This window comes from Bemisia tabaci, chromosome 4 (assembly GCF_918797505.1).
Source record: "Bemisia tabaci chromosome 4, PGI_BMITA_v3".
In the NCBI taxonomy this organism is placed as follows: Eukaryota; Metazoa; Arthropoda; class Insecta; order Hemiptera; family Aleyrodidae; genus Bemisia; species Bemisia tabaci.
In genome coordinates this window covers 16,477,608-16,492,183 of record NC_092796.1, presented here as the reverse complement: position 1 = coordinate 16,492,183, position 14,576 = coordinate 16,477,608, and the positions used below count along the sequence as shown (strand labels likewise).

General features: G+C 41.1%; 1 long non-coding RNA gene across 1 annotated transcript in view; it reads left to right on the top strand.

The window, feature by feature from the left end:
- Window positions 1-14,032, top strand: part of LOC109034290 (uncharacterized) — a 91,062-nt gene extending 77,030 nt beyond the window's left edge. Inside the window, exons 2-3 of the long non-coding RNA XR_011899712.1 lie at window positions 1,727-1,777; window positions 13,614-14,032. This is a non-coding gene — a long non-coding RNA (uncharacterized lncRNA). The remainder of the gene's footprint in view (window positions 1-1,726; window positions 1,778-13,613) is intronic.
- Window positions 14,033-14,576: the final 544 nt, after the last annotated feature.

Here is a 14,576-nt window from a genome sequence, read left to right as displayed (position 1 = left end):
AACTTATGTTTTGATCAAGTTTGATGCGTCCATGCTGTCACGATAGCCTGGGCTGAGTAAATTCTCTAATAAAACACGTATTTTATGTTTTCTTCCTCTTTTCCCTATCTCATGTTTTCCGCGCAAGCCTCTATATCTGTTAAACATGTACGAAACACGAATTCGGGGCAATTTCACATCTAAGACTTCCTCATTGCTAACTTCCTGCACGCTTACATCAGGAACAGTTATTTTAATGCCCAGAATACGCTGGAATATTTGCAGACACTGGACAACCTCTATGCAATGCGCTCCGAAGGACCAACTATCTTGCATTCTCGAGTAATGTGCCCCTGCATAAGGCGAGACAAAGATTGCATAACGATTTAATCCCTTCTTTTTCGCGCCACCCCTCGCGTTGCGCTCGTAATCACATGAACAAAAAGCTAATTGCCTTTTTGTTCCGACACTTTTTCAAGGTTTCTTTTCGTCTCGGTGAGTTTTAACATACTTTCAACGACTAATTGTGCTCCGAGAGTAGTTTCAGACACCTTTACAAATCACACTAAACCCTTGAAAAAATGAATTTGACGTGAAAGCAACCAACTAGCATCAACAGACTGAGTACAGGAATGAAAGCGAGTCTATGCATCAGGTCTCCATTATCAAATTTCAAAAATCAGAGGAAGCCAAATAACCCTCTCACACAAGAATCATAAAAAAATTAAATACTTTAGGAATACACTGCCGTGCTTAGGAAAAGCGCCGTATGAGCCTTCGGACGTCGCCAAGTTTCCACCAATAAAATCCGAATTCACTGAGCAAATTTTGAATATTATTTTCCACAATTTTTAGACAATTTTGTACACGATTTCATCTAAAATATCTGAAAATTTCAAGGAAAAATATGCATGACTGTTGTCAAAAATACATGTTTCCTTAAGGGAAATTTGGCAACTCTCGAATGTTCATACGGCTTTCTTCCCTAGCACGGCAGTACATATGACTTACATAGGAATTACCGAGGATGAAGGATCCGGTTCGCACACCACAATCATTAATATGGTCGCCAATGAATTATTATTTGCTATCATGCTATTTTAACCCACAAGAGGTCCGCGAAGCGCCCTCGGGGGGCTGGGCCGCGTAGCGGTTAGGGGACGTACCCCCAAGTAAGTCAAAAATCTCAAAAAATGTAAAACGAAAATTGATCAAAATTCCTCCATTTTAAGGTCAAATTTCCAACGCAGGGAGGCCAACACTCCCGTCCCCATTTCCTAATAGCGCGGTTCCCTTGTGCTCTAATGAACCGTAATTTAGATTTAATATCAACGATTCAAAAAATTCGTCGGATAGTGCTGAAAAGTTGCGCGCTTCTCCTTAAGGCCATTTTCCTCGGTAATGACGCATCTGCAGGAGGAAACAGAACTGAAGAACTTGCGCTCGTCCCCCCCCCCCCCCCCCCATGATGGTATCTAATTCCTGGCTGACGGTCGGCGATGAATTTTTTAAACGCAATTAATTTAAAACTTTATTTGGGAAATCCTCGGTGACGAAAGTCAGGAGTTCAACCTGAAAACACGGCTCCTCCGAGCTGCAAACATAAACATTACTTTCAAGAAGTTTGAAGTTTCTGCAATTTTTAATTTCGAAAAAATACTCTCGAGTCTCATAAAATTCTCGTTCTCCCTCCCGAGTCTTCCCGACGAGTTTTTTAACGAAACTTTGTTCTCTTTTTTTTTTGCAGGAACGGAGCGCGGATAACATTCGTTTCTGCCCGTGATTTTACACTCGCTTTGTAAGTACTGATTAATTTATCATAATTAAAACGACTCTTTTTACCGAACCCGCAAATATCCCACCTTTGCCAGCTCTCTCGACACTTCGTTTGATCGAAGTATACAGGGTGATTCAGGATCAGTGTCACTTCTGCCAGGTTGCAGACTACGTATTTTCCCTCATTTATGCATGAAACAATCGATCTGTACTGGAGGACACTGCGTCATCGAAAATCGATTGTAACATTCGTTATGCCTACCTACTTCATCCGGGTATCGCCTATAGGCACTATTCACTATTATTAAGTTTGATGTACCTACAGTCGATTGTTATAGAGGTTTTGTACGGCGTGGCGTTTTCCAAGATTCCAAAATCATAATAACGTTGAGAATTATGACACTTTACAATATAGTCATATTAATGTCAGTAGTAAAATACACATCAGAGGGATTGACTGGCTGACTGGTTTTGAGAAAAATTGAAATTAGCTATCGGGTTTGCTGTGGTGATTCAAATCCGCGCTCCTATTTCATTTATTTTTTCATTTTATTTTTTGAAGAGAAATGAGGCAATTGCGTCACTCAAAATATTTACAAAATAATCTCAAACCCGAGAAGAAAAATTGAGAAAAGCTCTGAGAAATGATTCCGATTAGTTTTTCAATCTAAATCCACGAATTAAAAGATTTATCAACGGCACATCCCCGAGTCTAGCCGTAGATGTCGCCTCTACTCGAAAAAAAAAAGAGAAGATGAGGAGAGAGAGAGAAAAAAAACTGAGGTTCGCATGGCACACCGAACTCCCAAAGTTTTTGATCCAAATATGTAATCTAACTCCTCGGTTATAAAAACCAAACTTTCATTCGGGCATCCAAAATTTTTGTCGGCCAGTCATACAAAGATACGTACTTTTTACCGAAAACTTCGGTGCACCGTATGAGCCAAAACTCGGTCCTTATGACCGTAGATGCTTCCTCGTGTGCTCCTGAAATCCTCAATATTAATCGCGAATCACTCTGTACAGTATAAAGTCCATCCCATACAACAAGGCAACCGAGCTGATTTCTTTCGCCTCCCCCCCCCCCCCCCCCGCCCTCCGCGAAACAATTTAACTTTGAGCTCTCGGCGAGGGGCCTCAAGTTTACTCAAAAATTAGCGGCCGCACCGAAGCGACCAATTAAGAATGTTTTTGTGCAGGGATGCTTCAATTATTGTCCCCTCTCCGCGAGGCTCGACCCTCATATCGGATAGAAATTTCATTATTAAAGACGCTACAAAAGGATGCCGGGCGCGGCCTTTGACTGCTTTTACTTACGGCTTGATTTCTTTTCCCGTCTTTTTCTGTCGTTTTTATACCCTCCTCCCCCTCTCCCGCGTCTTCGCCCTCGTTAAGGATACTAATTAACAAAATAATGTATATTTAATTCAGTCGCAGCCGAGGCCGGCACTAATTGAATCTCTTTTTAATCCCTTCCACACCCTCCCCCCGCCCACCAAACTCAATGATTCCGCTTTCCTTTGCATTTCACAGGGCTTTGCGTGTTGGAAGTGCCAATTTAGAGACAGGTATCGATGGCTTTGAGCTCGAATTTAATATCCTGCGCGTTAAATTGACTTTGTAGAGAAAAATTTATGGCATAGTTCACATCGTCATCCTTGCGTTTCGACGTAAGCATTTTTAATTTTTAAGTACACGATGCGAGCTCAGAATGGGTCCATGGATATTTTTTCTAGCTACGTAGAAAAATTACATTTTTTGATCAAAGTTTCATTTTTCGACAAAAGTTTCAATTTTTGTTAAAAAAAAAAACTTTTTTTTTTTACTTTTTCTATAAAGGACTTTGTAAGCTTGGTTGATCCCCACGAAACAATGCATATTTTAAAGCTCCTTAGATTTTTCTACGCGTCCCTCTCTCCAGATTCAAATTTTTGTCTCCATTTCTCGACTTTCTATTTTTTTGAAAATCTTCTAAATCGATTCCAGAATCGTCAGATAACTTGCTTTAATGTCTCTCTGTTAAAAATCTGAGCCGCACCAATCATTAGAATATCCTGGATACCAACAAATCTGCGAATGCCTCAACCCGATTATCAAAATGTTGACGTAACCTTCATATTCTTAGCAGTGGCGTGGCGTGCTTTGCGATACATCGATTAAGCTGCAATTTAAACCCATGGCAAAAGATCGATATACAGGGTGTTCGCAACGAACACCTTAATAATCGATTCTTCACTATACCTTCTAATGGGGAAATATTGATAATCGATCATTCACGTCATGCCACTGATTCTTAGATCGCCTCACTTTTTAATATTTAAACGCTAAAAAGCGCTATTAAAACTTTCGAAGCATCCTGTATTCGGTATTTTTCCCTCTCTGAGAATTTCCGAAGGTTTTCCGCGAAGAGGACGAGCCAACGTCGTCGTCGTAAGGCAAGGACCGACCCGCTTCGAACGCAGGCATGACCGTCATTTCGTCACCTTTTCACTCCGGCTCTCGAAACGTGCCATCGAGTCACATAGCGGGCATACTTGAGGCGCTCGAAATTAATTACGTTCGTTGCGGTTATCGATCAAACTTCCCGGAGCAATACGACAATTAACGGGGAACTTCTGAACTTACCGCAACTATAACGATAAGTGGCTGTTCTGAAATGTGCCCACAACACAGACGGCTCCCCCTCTCGGAAGGGGGTGGGGACGTTTAATTGACGGATACTGCTCCTGTTATTTCGGGAAGATTTCTGAGAGTTCCGTCGCGGTGACGCAACCAGAAGTGCACGTGTCTCGAATGCGTTGCCTAAAAATTTCCGCCCGTTTTTTAGTTGCTACTTAAGGGTACGCCCTCCACCGCTTTACGCCCCCCTCCCCGGAAGTGCTTCGTGCATCAGGCGTTTGGCGTTACTCTCGTGATTTTATAAATTAGAGTATGAATTTTAGAGAATTGACTCTTTATAATTGGACGTATTTTCGTCAAAAGGAAGTATGTGCATAGGATTTGCGTGAGGCACAGTTTCTTTCAGCATAAATACGTCCAATTGAAGATGGCCCGTATATATCGTAGCTGAAAAATGATTTAAGTCTCTGATTTAATTCACTTCTACGTCGTGAAATAAAGGATATGTAAATTTTCTAATAATTTCTTATGTTTGGGTGAGAAAAATCAATGATCTCTCTTCTTTTTTATTTTTAATCTAGAATAGTAGATGAAAACTTAAAATCTTAAATTTTCTATTTAGGTCCATTATTTCACGTTTGTGCATGTCCTGGGTCAGGAAACATGGGAAATTCGCCAACTTTTTTCCCCTCGATAAAGTGCATAGCTGAAATAACGAAGGGGAACGAAAATTGAGAATAGGAAAATTTCCCAGAACTTGTTTTTGGTCATTTAAAAAAAAAAAAAAAAAAAAAAAAAAAAAAAAAAAAAAAAAAAAAAAAAAAAAAAAAAAATTAATCCGTTGCGCATGTCGTAGAATCGTAATTCTATAGTCACTAATTATGGAGTAGGAGTTGGGAAAAAAGATTAGATCTAAACGCTAAGTTTCCAGGTCGAATATTACTAAAAGCATCGGCTTCAAATAGCACCTTAAAACGTGATTAACCGCAACCACATATAAACGTATAGACTGTCCACACGTTCACACCATTGTTTCTCTCCTTTTCAATTTGTCAATCAGTGATTGCAGCACCAGTTACTGTAACCGATGAACCTAAGATTGAAGGAATTATGTCCATGGCCGGATTTACCTACTTGCCGCCCATGGGCCGCCTGTATTTTGCCGCCCTCTCCTCATTCATTTTGAAACATCAATAAAAACCATCAAGTGAACGTGCCAGAGAGAGAAGGGTGCATAAGACGCGTTCACTCGTGTTGGACACATTTTTTGCGTAAGCCCTGTCAACACTACTAGCAAAAGTTCACGGAACTTCGCGCGAAAGATCAGTTCCGTAAACCTATGTCTGTGGAGACAAGGCCTTTCATTTGTAAGAAATGAACTACAAAATTAAGAAAGAACAAACATAAATGTGGTTTAATAATTTTAACTTCCGCCGCCGTGCCGCGCTGACCACACAGTATTTGGCGCAATGCGTGAAGTATTCATGTAGTCGCCGACCGCTGTTGACCGTGCTGTGTTTGACGCAATGCGTGAAGTATTCATGCAGTCTCGTAGGCGTTAATGTGTGTTACATGCCGACCGCCGCGTCGAGGGTTTCTCCTTCTCATCTCAAGTCCTCGTCATAATTTCTCTTTGCGCCGCGCCGCTCCAGGCCAAATTACGTGTTTGGTTCTCTGTTAACTCAACTTATTAAAGGTGTGCAGTCTCTTGTATCACCAAAATACGACAAAATTAGAAATTAATGAACTCTCATTAAATGAGAGGTTTTGTCACATTTTCTTGTTTGTAATTTTTTTCTGAATCCGATTTTTTTGTACCCGCATTTAAAAAAATATGCCGCCCCCTAATCTTACCGCCATGGGCCGCGGCCCATGTGGCCACCCCCTTAATCCGGCCCTGATTATGTCATTTATCATTGATAAAATCATACAACGTGTTTTGCAAGGCGAAACCTTCGTTAAAATTGGACATTGGGACAGATTTCATTTGCCGCTTCACCATCGAGCCACGATTCTCGAATTCAAACACCTCGGATTGGAATCGTTACATCAAGATCCTGCGGAAGTTTTTGATGAAAACAATTCTTTGCAATCCTGTTTTATCCTTCCCAGTGTCGTTAATAAAGTTGGATAAAAATAATTATTGTTTCTCTTTTCAACTTAAACAGAGATTGAATGAGAACTTTCACAGTGTGGTGCTTTCCGCCACACCGACGATCGTTAATGGCAATTAACAAAAGAATCAACTTCTGAGACATGAAAGGAGAAGAGCTTATTTCCCCTCGAATCTAAAGGTAATATTTTCCGAGGTCCCCAGGGACCCGGTCGCGTCTCGCCGGTGCGATTATACGGAGACCCGCTCGCTCGAAAACACTAGTGCCTGCTCAACACTGTTGGCAAAGTGTGTTCGAATTTTCTGTTCCTTCCTTCCGAAAAATGGGGATACACGCCTGTCCTGGCAACAGTCTGATCATAAAAGCATTCGCTGGATACATTTTTCTCCGGCTAAGCTAAACATCAATAATTTACACGCTCAAAGCAATCCAACGGTGAATAATTACAGACTCCGAAATCCAAGCAGTTTGGCCGCCTGCGATGTCGGATTTGCCAATTGCTCACACGGAAAAAAATGAAATTGCTGATTTAACGAAATTGTAGTTAAAAAAGTGTCCGGCGTATTTCAATGTAGATTTTACAATAATAAAATGCTAATACCCCACTCGTGGTTAAATTAGCTTTCCACTATTGTAAAATGTACATTTGCGACATGTCGGACTTATTTTTTAACGATTGAATGGCAAAAATAGCATAATTGGCACACGTTGGCGAAAGTGCCCAGTCTGGAGACGAGGCAACTGTTTTGTCCTATCCGTAGACAGATCACCCCCTGGTCCAGTCCGCGAAAAAGCCGATGTTCTTACCCATTGTAGACATCCAATCCGTGGACTAGCCGGTCAAAAGTCTGAAAATTACGGCAAAAAACCGGTCGTTGATTTTAAATCCAATCCATATCCTGACAAATGTCCCCCGCCGACTGACTTTGAATTATTCGCCAGACTTTAATAAAATTTAAAAGTATCAAAATAATTTACAAGTTATATAATTACATTTCACCGACAATTTTTTCTTTTTAATTTTTCTCCGCAAAAGTTGTAAGTAAAGATTTACGAGTTTTTTTTTAAATTTTGCTTATATTTCCAGTATCTTGAATGTGCGTGTTGTATATTCACAAAATTTAAGGCACCTCCGCTTCACGAGGACTAGACCGACCATTAATTGACTAAGGCGCCTTGATGCAACTATTCGTGTTACACGGATGTGCGTGTTGCATGTTCAAAATTAAAGGGGTTTTTAGCCAAGTTTTTGCGAAGCAGCCCTCGAATAATCCATGATTGATCGTTGAGTTTAAGCACCTTTAAGTTATCGTTGAGTGATCGTTGAGTTAGCGGTGGCGGTGTTCTCACCAGTTTGACTACCCAGGACCGGGACGGTGGATTTAAGGATTAATTGAAGGTCTTATCATCCAAGTTTTTGTGAAGTAGCCTTCGAGTAATCCATGATTGATCGTTGAGTTTATGCACCTTTAAATTATCGTTGAGTATCCGTTGAGTGATCGTTGAGTTAGCGGTGGCGGTGTTCTCACCAGTTTGACTACCCAGGACCGGGACGGTGGATTTAAGGATTAATTGAAGGTCTTTTCATCCAAGTTTTTGTGAAGTAGCCTTCGAGTAATCCATGATTGATCGTTGAGTTTATGCACCTTTAAATTATCGTTGAGTATCCGCTGAGTGATCGTTGAGTTATCGGTCTCGGTGTTCTCACCAGTTTGACTACCCAGGATCGGGACGGTGGATTTAAGGATGCGCGAGACCGGAGATGAGCAGCCAGTTGCAGCGGAGGGCGAGAGAGCTTTTAATAAATGCGCTATAAATCTGCTGTTAATTCATTGTAATTAGTTAAATACTCAGATCGGTTTTATTTCGCCTCCCCGCGCCGCCGCCGCGTCCCTTTGAGCCGAGCTGTAGCGGCGAGCTCGCCGCATCGGGTTCGGTTTAAGTCGACCGATAAGTTATCTTGTAAAGCGCACATTTTGCGGGCAGGGCTTAAATGCGTAGAAAGCCCCCTGTTGCCAAAGGGACACGTCTCTGGTATATTTGAGACTTCGCGGAAGGATGGAAAGAAGAATATATTTTATGAAAAGAGTACCAGCTTATCAATCATTTTGAGGTTGGACCATGGAGCTTTTAGGGCCCAAAATGGCAGCCAACCTATGAATTCAAATCATTCTACGACGTCGAATGCGATCACTTGGGAAGCGGTGTGGGTTCGATCCCCGAACCACGATATCCTAAAAGTCATCTGACTATTATTGATCATTGTTTTACTGCAATATTCCATCAAGCAGACATTCCAAAACGCGCCCTTTTAATTTTAAAGTTATTTTAAGTAAATTTTAAAATTAAAGTATACCTCATATTGTAATTTTTTAGGGGAAAAATAAAACTAACACTGATAGGAGGGTAAAAATAGGGCCGCTGAAGCGGCCCATCGATGGCGCGGAGCGCCTTCAGGGGGTTGGGCCGCGTAGCGGCCAGGGGGCGTAGCCCCCTAGTAATACCTATGGATGGGGAAGGAGCTGATTTGATTTCACGAGGGGGGTGCAAAATGTCGATTTTCGGGGGTGTTCCGTTAGTTTTGGTTAAAAATTGGAAAAATAAATCACAATGTTATATGTGCGCAAAAAGGGAGGGGGAGTTGTATTATGACTAATGTATATATCCTCTATATCTTGATTTTCATAGGGAGCATGTGATACAAGTCTTCTCAAAATGTGTATGTCTGTAAGTTGTAAAACTGTCATTTTAGAGTTAATTTAGCGCTCAATCTGTTTTAAGAATGTAAATAAACAAACAAAGAAACACTGGAAAAAAACACATTGGATCTAGAGTCCAGACTCTTGAAAACATTGATAAGAAAAAGGACTCTTGATTCAATCAGATTTAAGCTTACATCAAAAGGAAATCCGCTCAAATTAAGAGGCTTATGGTTCTTGATTTAAGCTTAAATCTGATTGAATCGAGAATATTTTTCTTGTCGATGTTTTAAGAGTCTGGACTCTAGATCCAATGCGTTTTTTTCCAGTAAACAAACAAACAAACAGGCAAAAATTATCTTAAATTGCAATTTAATTTAATGGAATGAATTGAGCTACATGAAGACTACAAATTACAAAATCACAGCTGAACTTTGTACCTCTGTTTTGTCCCTACATGCGAGAATAGTTATCTCTAAATCAAGAAAAAAGCAGAGCGGGGGGTTGTATACATGAAGAACATGGGCTGCCAGGAGAAACGGGGGAGCATTACTGAAAAATATTAGTGCCTCCACCCCGCGTGCACGGATCCCGGCCGAGAAAAAATCACGAACAATGCTCCGTTCTTTTGAGAGAGGTAATAAAACGAAAACAAGAGGTAATCAGTCCCCAGGACCGTGCGGGAAACGGAAATGAAGGACGCAGAAGACCGGAAACAATCATAAACCCGGGTTCGTTTCGTGTGATTGGTTTTTAAATGCTCTCTTTTCCAATCTCTGGCAGGATATCTGAATCATATTTCATCCGAGGAAGGAAGAAAGGGGAAAAGACCTCGACCGTCTATTTTTTGTCCGGGAAAACGCTCCGGAGCTTCTGCGCGCCCTAATTGCCTCGTTTGTCTGACAATGTAAGCAACGTGTGCCGTAAATAGACCCTGCTTACGCAACCTAATTACCCGAGCTGTTATCACGGTCCTCCGTTATACTTACGGGGCTTTACGTGATGTCGTGGAATCTTGACGCAGACAAGGTCGAGGAAATTATAACTAATTTGTTATTTGGAGACTGGTGGTCGGTGCCGCCGTTCATGAACTGTATACATAACTATACATACATTAACCAGGACCATACTAACTACATCGTAGGTTGCCGAATTTTCTTAAGTGTACAATTTTGTTTATCAAAAACTGAGCACTAAAACGTTTTAATTCTATGATTTTCCCTAGAACTAGAGAACAATTTTTTCAAGGCAGAACGTTGCTTGATTTTTATGTAAAAAAGTGAATTATGGGAAGAAATTAGGTAATGCCTAATGTAGTGACGCTGATTCTGTTTAGTTCTTTGGGATTTATTCTGGTCCAAGTGTGATAACCGTCCAAAGGAAAGAGACCTGCTCAGCATTGACAAACTGGACACTGTCACTGGTCACTTTTTGTTCTCTTTACGAAGGAACGGAACTAAATTGTAATATTGCATAATTTCTCTGAATTTTCGACCCATATTAACAAAAATGGCTTTCCTGAAAACTTACCCCGGCGGATTAAGGTTTCTTGCCTACTAAAGGGTCAACTAGTATGATCCAAGAATCTGGGTGACACCCTCGTAAAAATGGACGTCTTTCTCGATCATGGTTTTTTCTCATTGTTCCAGATTAAACTGAAAGATCCCATGCAAAGTTCAGTCAATTTAACTGAGAAGAAAATTCGATAATAGCCTTGAAGTTGGTGAGTCGCGAGGACCGCCCATGAAGGCATGAAGAAAACGAAAATTAGTGATGAGGCCTATTAGATACGAAAGTTAAGGCACGGCTTTGGAAGGAGACAGTGGCGTGGCGTGCTTTACGATATATCGATTGATCTGTCATTTAAACCTATGGGAATGGATCGATGAACAGAGTGTTCGCAGCGATCACCTCAATAATCGATTCTTTACCATAGGTTTAAACGGTATAACAATCGATACATTCACGCAACGCCACTGGAGTGCTGAGCCGGGAGGTCTAGGTGCTTCAAATTCTCGTCTCAGTAACCGACAAATCTGATAAGAATATTAAGTAGGTGGTGCTGCAAACTTTTCAAAGCTCCCTCGCTACTTAAGCGCATCAAGGGATGAAGGAGGCTAAGGCTCCCGGTGCGTGGGCGTACGGTGAGTCCGCACTGGAAGCGCACCGAAAGAGGAATACGAGATAAAATGATAAGAGCCACCATTGTGACTCGGGATTTAAAAATTAGAGATAGAAAATTTCGTGAGACCGCGTTTTTTTTCGTGCATCGAGTGAGGCTCCGCCTGCCAAGTTTCGGAGGAAATCACGGAAGCCGCGTTTAAACTAAGCGTTTATTATTTTTTTTTTTTTTTTTAAAAAAAAACGGAGAGTTATCAGGAAGTAGTAAGTGCGTAAAGCTTACGTCGTTTTCGCCAAAGCTGTCATAAATCTACATTATTCCCCTTGAAAGCTGTAGTAACTTCTGTCTGGAGTGAATAATACCGTTCTCCGTCAATTTCTAACCATGAAATATGTTTACTGTCGTTTGTAAAACACGTAACTACACGAGCAAGCAGAAAACAGCACACGTACTACCGTCTTGCCGAACATAAAATTAATGAGGCTCTTTTCAATTGAACAATTTGTATCATTTTTTTGGGATGATGATTAACAATTTACGGAGAATGAAGGATTCTTTCAATAGAATTTTCTGCTCTGACGTCATCAGGCCCATATTCTCTAAATTAAATTTCTGTACTCACTTGTCTCTTCTACTTATCTTTACACGTTTAAGTCCTGCAAACCTTCAAGAAAAATCGCCGTTAAAGCATTTTTGAAATTTGCCAAATTTCTCCGAAAAAAATTTTCCATTTTCAGAAAATATAATCGTATCTAAGCATAGGGCATATCGACGGTGAAACTACCAAACCGTGTACCGTATCTCGTTTGCGGTGTTTAAAAATCTACGCTCGCATTTTATTTTTTTGAAGTCGACCAAATCAATATCCTTCCTTGAAATTTTCACAGAATTTTCTCCGCACAAAGAGGAAAAATCACAGAAATTTTCAAGACTAGACGTTAAGAAGTTTTTCATTTAAAAAATAATGTATGACAGGAAGTCTGCGACGTCGCAAACCGAGATACGTGGTTTGGTAGTTTCACCGTCGATATGTAATGCCACATACGACGATTCGAAAACTCTGAAATTCAGCGCTATCCTAAGTTTATGAACGGCTTGAAAATTGATTTATCTATCACTAGTCATTAAGAGTAGTTGAACTCACAATCAGTATTTGTATTATCAAATTGTTTTCTTATAGGTTTTTTTTTTGGCGTAACTTATGTTATGTCTTTTTTTCCTTATTAATGTTTCGGGCTTGGAACACATTTTGTTACCAACTTATTTTTAATCTCTGACCTGTATTCTTGATGATCTGCCCTAATATTTTCATTTCTGTGAGTCCATGGCAGGTGAATTGTATTAACTTTAAGTCCCCTTTGCCATGTTTGCACTCATGTACTTTTGACGAATGAATTATCTATCTACTTAAAATTTAGTCTTCTTTCCCTCTATTTTCGCTGCCGAAGACAATCCTTTTCTAACGCTCAAATTAGTAACCATGGATCAGACTCATCAGTGTGGCACTGTCACTCGATTACCTCAGCGTATAGATATAAGGTGGAGAAGATGGAGGAGTGCGCGGCTAGGGGATGAGTCGGTGAGTGTCATCCGCAGGCACGGTGCGAGAAGTGGAGATGCTTGATCTTCCTCGATTAACGCTTCTCATCCGTGCTCTTGTATTTACTATGTCACATGGACGTGCAAGCAAGCAAGGATCCCGTCCAACCAGGAAGTTAATGCATTCCGTCTATGCCAATTTTCATTTTAGGCGGATATTGAACTACTTCTCACCAATTTTTAGTAACTAACTAGTGAAGTAAAACACGATTTTATGACATTGCGTACAACTGCCGGCTGATCGTTGAAATTGATAGACAAAGCGATAGACAAAGAAGACCAAGAGGGTATGGAGCGATCCTATTGGTTGAAATAGGTGGCCTAACTACTGTGTCTCTCATGGGTTGCCGTTAGTTAGTCTATTACCTCCCTCTCTTGTTCTTTCCGACCACCTAGTGTCACCAATGAGATCTCTCCTTATTCCTTTTGTCTATAGCGTTGTCTATCAATTTCAATAATTAGCCCGCTGGGGTCATTTTCGCCTCAACCATAGCGCCGCGCCGCGCCAGGGTAGGCCTGAAACAGACTTCAGTCGGAGGCCAGTTTACTGAATTCTACGCGGAGGAAGCCTCAAAGATTCAAATTTTCACTAGAATGCAGTTCCTGTAAGTGTCTAGAATTGCCAATTCAACCAAGTAAAATTCACGCAAAATACGATTGTGGATAACAAATCAAAACTAAAGTGTGTTTTCTCTTTTGTTACAGAAAGAAAACCTGTTGCATAGCTGTATCTTTTTGGTAAGTCACGTCTCTTTCTCTTGTCATTATTTTGTTTTAAAATTCGGATAGTCGAGGTGTATTCAAATTGACCCGACGCTTGCTAAAAAGCCCGCGGCCCCGCGGGTTGTATTGGACCGGTAAATACGAGCTCTATGGAGGTCTGCAAACTTACCTAATTTATAATCAGACTTAGTGTTGAAAAAAAAGAGGAAAAAGTTGAGTGGCAACACAGCCGAGGATAGGAGAGACGTATTTGGGCGTCGTTTTTTTTAAAACCTTTCTCCCGAATCTGAGCGACAGCTTATACGCGCAGCCAAGAGCGGAGCATTGCGACTTCACTCCTCACGCCATCGCGCCTTCAATTTTGTAGATACAACACGGACATCCATCAAGCTCGAATAGTTGTATGTCTGCGCCGTCATCGACACGCATCCTTTCCCTTGCTCTGTTTGCATGTTGTGTTGGTTCGTTTGTCTTACTTTTAGTGATGCTTCAAGGGCTCCGTGAGCAACAAAGCCGGAGATAGGACAGACGTATTAGGGCCTCGTTTGTTAAACTTTTCTCCCGAATCCGAGCGAGAGCTTTTTCGCGCAGCCAAGAGCGGAGCATTGCGAGTTCACTCCTCACGCCATCGCGCCTTCAATTTTCTAGATACAACACGGACATCCATCAAGCACGAATAGTTGTATGTCTGCGCCGTCATCGACGCGCAACCTTACTGTTGCTCTGTTCGCATGTTGTGTTGGTTCGTTTGTCTTATACTTTTAATGTTGCTTCAAGGACTTCGTGAGCCACTCAGCCGGAATTAGGACAGGCATAATCGAGCCTCGTTTTTTAACTTTTCTCCTGAATCTGAGCAACACTTTATTGGCAGCATAGAGTGGAGCATTGCGAGTTCACTCCTTACGCCATCGCGCCTTCAATTTTGTCGATACAACACGGACATCC